A 9,042-nucleotide genomic window follows, 5' to 3' on the forward strand; every position below is an offset into this window, starting at 1 on the left:
TGTGAGTTTGATGCCAATCTAGCCTCATAATGAGACCCTGTCTCAAGAAAAAAAAAAAAGTTCCTGTACTGGCTGGGTTTTTTTTGTGTGTGTCAACTTGACACAAGCTAGAGTCATCAGAGAGGAAGAAGCCTCAGTTGAGGAAAGGCCTCCAAGAGATCCAGCTATAGGGCATTTTCTTAAATAGTGATTGCTGGGAGAGGGCCCAGCCCAGAGTGGGTGGTGGGCCCCTGGGCTGGTGGTCCTGGGTTCTATAATTAAGCAGGCTGAGCAAGCCATGTGCAGCAAGCCAGTAAGCAGCCCCCTCCACGGCCTCTGCATCACCTTCTGCCTCCAGGTCCTGCCCTGCTTGAGTTCCTGTCATGACTTCCTCCAATGAGCTATGATCTAGAAATGTAACCCTTTCCTCCCAAACTTGCTTTTTAGTCACGGTGTTTTGTTGCTGCAATAGAAGCCCTTACTAAGACTGGTGGCTAAAGGCATTCACTGCTCTTGCAGAGGACTCAGGTTTGGTTCTCGGAAACCACATGGTGGCTCACAATCACTCCTGTTTCAGGGCATCTGGTGTCTTCTTCTGACCGCCACAGGCACCAGACACATAGATGTGCACACAGGCAAAACACTTACACAAACCTACAGACATTTCTGAAAATAAATAAAAATTCTCATGACGGGACAACCCTCTTTTGAATCCCCCATTTCAGAAAGTTCTTTCTCTACCTTTCAAAAAATCTTCCTTGCTTGCCCTTCCAATAAATAAACAAACAAACAAACAAATAAATTCTCATGAAGATTCTGCGTTTAAATGTCACAGGCAAGAAGCTGAAGACAAGCAAATCTGCCTGTGCAGGGTAGGGGGCAATGAGTGACACCAGCAATCCAGAGCCCAGGTGGTCAGGCTGCTCGGCCCAGAGCTCTCCTGGTCTCCCAGAGAAATCACAGGCCTCCAGTGAAGCTCTGAAGAGCACAGGCATAAAAGCCCACATCCTCAGAAGCAGGCCACGGCCAGGTCATGGAGCAAATACATGCTGTTGGTACAAAGAAAGAGGCAGGCCCAGAGGTGATCTGGACCCAGAAATGGCCGAAAAGAGCGATGGGAAAGGTCAGTGACCCCACTGCTCAGGCAGCATGGCAGATTTGATAACATTCTCAGCTGAGAGCTATCAACACCAAAAGCCAGCAGCTGGGAAGTGACCTGGATTGCAGAGGGAGGAGGAGGAGGGATGTAGGTTTGGGTGCCTTCCTCTCTGGACACCTGCTGAAGACTGACTCAGTGCAGCACTTTGCTGCCATCCAGCTCCTTTCTTCTGGACACCTGCTGAAGACTGACACAGTGCAGCACTTTGCTGCCATCCAGCTCCTTTCTTCTGGACACCTGCTGAAGACTGACTCAGTGCAGCACTTTGCTGCCATCCAGCTCCTTTCTTCTGGACACCTGCTGAAGACTGACTCAGTGCAGCACTTTGCTGCCATCCAGCTCCTTTCTTCTGGACACCTGCTGAAGACTGACTCAGTGCAGCACTTTGCTGCCATCCAGCTCCTTTCTTTCAGACACTAGTGTGGCGACAAAGAGGCCAAAATCAAAGGGGCAAAAGGAAAAAGCAAAATCGCTCGCTATCAATCAGACCCTAACTATGCAGCTGGAGCTGCTGGCCTTATATATACACTTGAGACTAATTCCTAAAGACCAGAATGCCCTACCTGACATGGCCAATGCATAAATTTACTACCCAAGACAGTGCGCAGGCTACCTCTTACTTAGTCAAACCGGACCCCATACAAATGGCTCAGAAGGTTAAGGCCAGGTAATTAGCCTCTTGACTGCTATAAAAGGACCCGATCCCCTTTTTCTTTACTAGAACTTTCCTATCAATTCTGATCTGATAAATACTTTTACCCTCTGCTTTCGGGCTTGTTCTGAGCACAACTAACTTAGGCAAACAAAGGAAAAAAGAAATCATTGTTTTGACGAGCAACTACAGTTTCTTTCAGACAAAGACACTAAGAACTGGGATGTAGCTCTGTGGCAGAGTGCTTGCCCAGTACATGCAGACCCCGGGTCCATCCGCAGGACTGAGGGAAAACAAAGGCAGATATACAAAGGGAAAGAAAAACCCCCCAGAGCCAGGTGGTGGTGGCACATGCCTTTAATCCCAGCACTCAGGAGGCAGAGGCAGGTGGATCCCTGGAGGCCAGCCTGGTCTACAATGCGAGTCCAGGACAGCCAGGGCTACAAAGAGAGACCCTGTCTCAAAAAAACCAAACAACAACAACAAAACAAACAAACAAACAAACAAACAAAAAACTCCAGAACTATGAGTAATCTCAAAGCTTAGACATGCTCCACAGAAAAGTCTAGGGAGGGGCTGGGAAGATGGCCCAGTGGGTAAAGTGCTGGCTAAGCTGGGCAGGTCTGGTGGAGGGTCTCTAATTCTTGAACACTGAGGCAGAGAGACTGGGGATCCCCCAAAGCAAGCTGGCACCCAGGTGGTCAGCCACAGTAGCTGTATCAGTGAGCTCTGCGATGGAGCTCATTTTCTAACTCTTAGACAAATGCAAACAAAACTGGTACATTACAAAAACATCTTCATAAGACATAATCACGACTTTACTGCCACAAAAGGCTTGTGGCTCAGTGTCTGGACACTGCTTATCCAGCATCTTTCCCTTTAAAAACTACTAAAATTGAGCCAAGTGTGGTGGCTGGTGCTGGGCCTGTAATCCCAGCACTCTGGGAGGCAGAGGCAGGTGGATTTCTGTGAGTTTGATGTCTACAAAGTTAGTCCAGGATAGCCAAGGCTACACAGAGAAACCCTGTCTCAAAAAACTACTAAAATTATTTTTTGCTATACATAAATGCACTATAGTGCTAAAAAGTTTTCAAGGTGTGGGGAAAGAAATAAAAAGTTCTCGGGGGCTGGAGAGATGGCTCAGAGGTTAAGAGTATGGACTGCTCTTCCAGAGGTCTTGAGTTCAATTCCCAGCAACCACATGGTGGCTCACAACCATCTATATGATCTAATGCCCTCTTCCGGTGTGCAGGTGTACATGCAGGCAGAGCACTGTATACATAATAAATAAATCTTTAAAAAAAAAAGCTCTCAAGGGTCAAAGCTCCTGGTTTCTTTTCCTACAGAAGTGGGTGGTGTTGCCATGGCCTAAAGTGAGGGTCTCATTTCTTGCCTTAAAGGAGGAATGTAGATGAAATCAGCGCGCGCGCGCACACACACACACACACACACACACACACACACACACACACACACAAAGTTTATTTAGCAATGTGTATATTTCAAAGAGAGACCTGAGTGGGCTACAAGGAAAGGCACAAGGAGCAGAACAGTGGGTTCTGTTATGAGCTACAGATTTTAAAGATTTTTATGATGAATAGTATGAGGTGGGTGGCATCTTCATAGTAGGGAGGTCCTTCTTACCTCATAAAGAGATGCTCTGACCCCAAGGGTTATCAATAGTTATCAAGATCCAGCTTTTTTTTTTCAATTTACCTCATATCTACCCCCTTTTTGAGATTACTGAAAGTCCCATGACTTCAAGGTTGCCTGTTAAAAAGAAACTAATGCTTTATCATGAAAGTTGGGGTCAGGGTCTTACAACTGACCAGCAGGCTGCACAAACAGGGTTAGTTTGTTTTTCAGGACCAACACAGACACACACACACACACACACACACACACACACACACACACACACACACTTTTCCTCACTCGTATCTATCTTATGTCATTTTGTAGATGTTCCTTGACCGGGAGCCCAATTCTGATTACAGTCTAAATTTTGATTTACTTATTTTGGTTGGTGGGAAACAAGTATGCCTGGCAAGTGTTCACCACTGAGTCACATCCTCTGCTCGCTCCTTGATTATTTATTTACTTTTTGTTTATTTGAGACCGAGTTTCACTATGTAGCCCTGGGTAGCCAGTAATTTGCTATGTAGACCAGGCTGGCCTCAAACTCAGAGATCCTCCTGTTTCTGCCTCCCAAGTGCTGGGATTAAAGTCCTGCCCTGGCATCTGTATGATTTTTGAGAGCGGGTCTTGCTCAAGATGCTTGAACATGCTCAAGATGCTCCTCCTTCTTCCAGCTCCTGAGGGCCAGGAGTACAGTGTGTACCATCAAAGCTAGTTCTAATGCAGGCTCACATTCAACAATAAATGTAACAAGCTCTAAACGGTGTTCTATAACTGAAATAAAAATCACTTGACTTAGAAATATCCAAGGGGTGGTGGGCGCCACGGTGCACTCGGGAGGCAAAGATAGGTGGATCTCTGTGAGTTCAAGGCCAGCCTGGTCTACAAAGCAGTCCAGAATAGCCAAGGCTACATAGAGAAACCCTGTCTTGAAAAAGAAAGAAAGAAAGAAAGAAAGAAAGAAAGAAAGAAAGAAAGAAAGAAAGGAAATATCCAAGACAAGAACCTTGATTTTTAAGGTGTAAAGAGCAAATCATTTCCCCAGCCCTACAAGAGAGTTTTGTTTTTTTTTAAAGTAATAGGACTAAAAAGAGCAATGGTAGTGATGCATCTTATTGAGGGTGGTTTTTTTTCTCCCTTTTTCTATCCCACTCCACCTCTGTGAACCATCTGTGGTAGATAAAATTATTATTCAGTAAACATCCTTTCCCTCCTCCAGTGTCCCCAAGGGAAGAATGGCTAGCATTCATATCTTCTAGTTCAGGGTCCTTAGATCCAATCAACTATAGACTGAAAATACTTGGCATGTGGTTTTCTTTGCTCTTCCTTAATCAACATAGTGTAACAACTATTTAAACAGCACTTACATTAGTATGTATCATAATGAAGAGAGGATTTAAAGTATACAGGAGGATTTATAAGTAATAAATACATTTTTGCTGGGAATTTTTTCTTCACTGATGGGGATCAAGCAAGGTCTCTCTCTGAACATGACTACATCCTCAGCCCCAAATACTACACCGTCTTATAAAAGGGCTGGAACATCCTCAGATTTGGGGATTTAGTGGTCCTAGAACCAACCCAGAGTCTCTCTTTGGCCTTATTATCTAATGACATCCATTATCTACTCTAAGTCTTTAGGTGAGTCCTCTAATGAGCCCTTGTCAATGCAATCTTAGCTGAGTGACACTGGCAGACATGTGAACTGTGCTTGCACAGTTGGCCTTGCCTTCTTATACATCTGGCATTGCCTTGAGAAGATGCTAGCACGGATCGGTGGTCCCTGTTCCCTCAACCTAAGCCTCATCATAAGACGCTCAGGTCCAGATGGTCTCAGGGGTCCCACACACTTCCACCCTGCAGCACAGGCCTGGGTGAGACTTAAGTGCTCTAAGCTGCTATGGCGACTTAGTGCTGCAGCTTATTTTAAAACACTGCTGATGCTGGCTGCCTCAAAGGATGCAATGACAATGCGCTAAAGTCGGCTCAGAATTTACTTCAAACCTTCAGGATTAAATATATTTAGAATACACGTTTTCTTTTGGATTTTGTAAAAGGCAATTGATGCAAATATAGTGAGTACTTTCAAGAGCCTTAGAATCTCAAAAGCCAAACACATCTAGGTGTACAGTGAAACAGACCAACAGTTTCCACATTTGTCATGACAGTAAGGGTCTAGGGAGATGGCTCAGGGAGTAAAAGCCCTTGCTGTGAAAGTAAAAAGAATGGAGCTCAAATTCCCAGCACCACACCAAAGCCAGGCATAACTGCTGTACCTACAATCACAATACTGGGGGGCGGGGACAAGAGGATGCCAGAAGATTGATGGCCGGCCCAACCAACTGAGATAGCTTCAGGTTCAATGAAGAGACCCTGTCTTACAAAACAAGGTATATGCTGATGAGGATTTGCAGCATACATCTGAAAACCTGAATTCAATCCCCAGAACCCACAAAAAACGTAAACAAGAGTGATAAGAGTGATTTCACAAAATTATCCTTGTACCATGGCATCTGTGTATCATGGCACACTGGCGCTCTCTCCTTCTCTCTCTCTCTCTCTCTCTCTCTCTCTCTCTCTCTCTCTCTCTCTCTCTCTCTCTCTCACACACACACACACACACACACACACACACACAGTTAATTTTTTTTTAAATTAAAGCTGCAACTGGGTGCTCTGTAATCCCAGTACTGCTCTACAAATCGAGTCCACAAGGCTTAACATAGAGAAACTCTGTCTTGAAAAAGATAACAAAAACAGAAAACAAAAAATTAAAGCTGGTATGGTGGCAGATCTCTGTGAGCTCGAAGCCAGTCTGGCTTACAGAGTGAGTTCCAGGAAAGGTAGAGCTACAGAGAGACCCTGTCTCACCTTTGTTCAATCCTCAATACCAACGTAAAGGTGGAAGGAGAGAGAGCTAACTTTACACTTCCGAACATTCGCCATGGAACCCCACAACCTCTGGCCTCTGCACTGCATGCATGCAGCCACATATACAGACAAAGACGATACCTTTGCAATATAAAGTACACCACATCCCACACCCACGCAATATCTACCTGCACTGCCTATAAATAGACTATAGACTATAATAGATTCAGGTCAGATAGGACTAAGATCGCCTAATCTCATGTCATTGACTCATTCGCTTACCCTTTCTCTGTCATCAAGGCTGGCCTTGATTTCCTTGCTCAGCCTTCCGAGTAGCTAGTACTCCAAACGCATGCCACCACACCTGCCAACTATAAAGACTCTTCCTCCCAAAGTTATTTTAATTTTAATAATTCTGTAATGAAGTTAATTTAATTGTGAGTCACGGTCTCAACCTTCTGTGGAAATGGATAGAATACAGCTAATTTTTAATTAAAAAATGAATATCTACGTTTAATTAACTTGCCTAAATTCTTCTGCTTTTACTGAACTTACACAAGAAACTGGACAAGGCATTGTGAAAACCAAACACCAATTGTCCCAGCAGCAAATAGGAAGTGGGTTTCTTTTGCACAATGAAACCCTGTGGCAGGTTCTAGGGATACTACAGGATCAGACATTACTTCTCTTTACTCTCTGGCTGCAAAGACAAGTTAATTTGACACTGATTACTTGTTAAAATACAACTGTTGGCTATACTGGATTAACAAATCATTAAGACTAAGTTTAACTGATTCTTGCTACCTTTAACTGTGGGAAGCCTGGCCAGAACTCAGGGAGGCAGAGGCAGGCAGATCTCTGTGAGCTTGAGGCCAGCCTTGTCTAGAAAGCGAGTACAAGACAGCCGAGGCTACAAGAGAGAAACTCTGTCTTGAAAAGCCACGGTGGGGGGTGGGGATGATGGAGGAGGGGGGCAGAGGGGGGGTGTGGGTGGGGTGTCTGTGGGAACGTGTAAAACTAACATTTGTGGTTCACATTCACCTTTCAATGGTACAACGCTGCTTCAAATCTTCAGATTTTTCTACAACACCAGGTCTTTCATACCAAAGCTTCCCTGCCTGCCTTAGCTCTTGTGACACTGCACTGCTGTGGTTGGCACTCTTCCTCCTCAGCTGCCTCCCCCAGCTCCTTCCACCTGGCTATCTGTGAGTCCCCAAAGTGTCCACCCAGTTCGCTGCTCCCACACCTAACAGTAAATCTACTTAAGTGACCCATGTTTACAGTTTACAGCTCTCACCTCGGGCCGTCTTCACCCGCTGACACTTTAAACCACTTCCAAACTTCCTTACTACTCTCTCATACTCCAAACTTGAACCAATCTTACACGTTAGCTGAACTGATCGCCTGTCCTACTCACGTTTCTTCTACGTTGTTGCTGTTGCTGGAACTCTGATCTCTTTTAATTACATAAAAGTTACCTCAATTCCCTTATGCACTCCAGCCTCCACTACCAGATGGATGTGCCTGAAGCAAACCTCTGTTCATGGCAGTGCTACATTTGTAAACGTAAAAGGGAAAAAGCAGGCGCTAAACGTGCCTACAAGCATCAGACACACATGCATCCTGACAGTTCTGATTAAAAAAAACAAGCGCCATACGACTCTCCGCCCAGCAATACAGACACTGAGAAGTCAGCCCCGAGTGCCACTCACTTCTGGACTATGACACACTGGAGGCACGAGTTTCACCAGTTGCTCAGGCAAACCCAGCCTAGGGCGCTTCCTCTATCTCCTGCTCCACTCCTGTCCAGGAGGCCACCCCCGACGCCAGCCACCTGCTCCGCGCCGCCCGGGAAAGCCAGCACTTCCGGGGACCAAAGCTCGGATGGGGCCGCCCTCAGCTTGGCCGTGCCGGCCAGAGCCCGAAAAATCGGCTGTCCCCCGTTTCCCATGTCTTGGTCCCTGATCTCCGCCAGGCCGGACCCCGCCCCTCATCCCCGAGGGCGCCGGCTACACCGCCCGCAGAAACACAGGCCAGGCCCTCCGGCAGGCACCGGCGAACGCAGCCAGCAGGCACACAGTCCGCCCTTAGACCCTGGGCACGCACCTTCTCTCTCTGCGCCCAGGCCGCCTGCCCGCAGCCTAGGTTTCCGCCTCAGCTGCCGCTGTTTTGTTTCCGACCAGAACTCGCGGCCAACTGAGCAGGTCGTCCTAGGCCCCGCCCTAGAGGCCTCATCGGTGTCGCAACTTCCGGCACCGGCGACGTTGGCCACTAGACACGGGATAAGACGGAACTTCCGGCGATGCGCACGCCGCGCGGGTGCACTAGCCTAGGTCTAAGGTTCTGCGTGACTTGAGGCCCCTCTAGGGCTTGAGGCCAGTAACACTTTCCCTTTTGCTTTTGCCTGAGACTCTGATTCGTGTGCTCTCTGCCGGTTTCAAATATTACTATGTAGCAAAGACGGCCCTGAGCCCATCTATCCTGCCTCCATCATCCGCGTGAGCACACCATGCCGGGCTTTGTGATGACCTTTAGAGAAAAAAACAAATTTCACTTCTCCAAAGTACTTATTTGAACAGTTCCTCAAAAATGGATATAATTTGCTGTGTGTACCCTCATTAAGTCAAAGAACCTGAGAAACTACGCTAATATTCTAGGCAACAAGGCTTAAAGCCTTCCTAGGTGGCATCTGGAGAGCAGAAAAATATTTCCCATCTTGATTTATGCTGTGGGAACTGGACAA

At 46.5% G+C, this 9,042-nt stretch overlaps 1 protein-coding gene across 2 annotated transcripts in view; it reads right to left on the reverse strand.

Annotated features, from left to right (window-relative positions):
- Positions 1-8,557, reverse strand: part of PSEN1 (presenilin 1) — a 59,521-nt gene extending 50,964 nt beyond the window's left edge. The window contains exon 1 of one of the 2 annotated variants that reach the window (XM_084792117.1): positions 8,406-8,557. The gene's annotated coding sequence lies outside the window, so the exon portion shown is untranslated. The remainder of the gene's footprint in view (positions 1-8,405) is intronic. The other variant, XM_084792118.1, reaches the window with a different exon arrangement.
- Between the last annotated feature and the right edge of the window lie 485 nt (positions 8,558-9,042).

Source organism: Acomys minous (genome assembly GCF_964271855.1).
Source record: "Acomys minous genome assembly, chromosome: 8".
NCBI lineage: Eukaryota > Metazoa > Chordata > Mammalia > Rodentia > Muridae > Acomys > Acomys minous.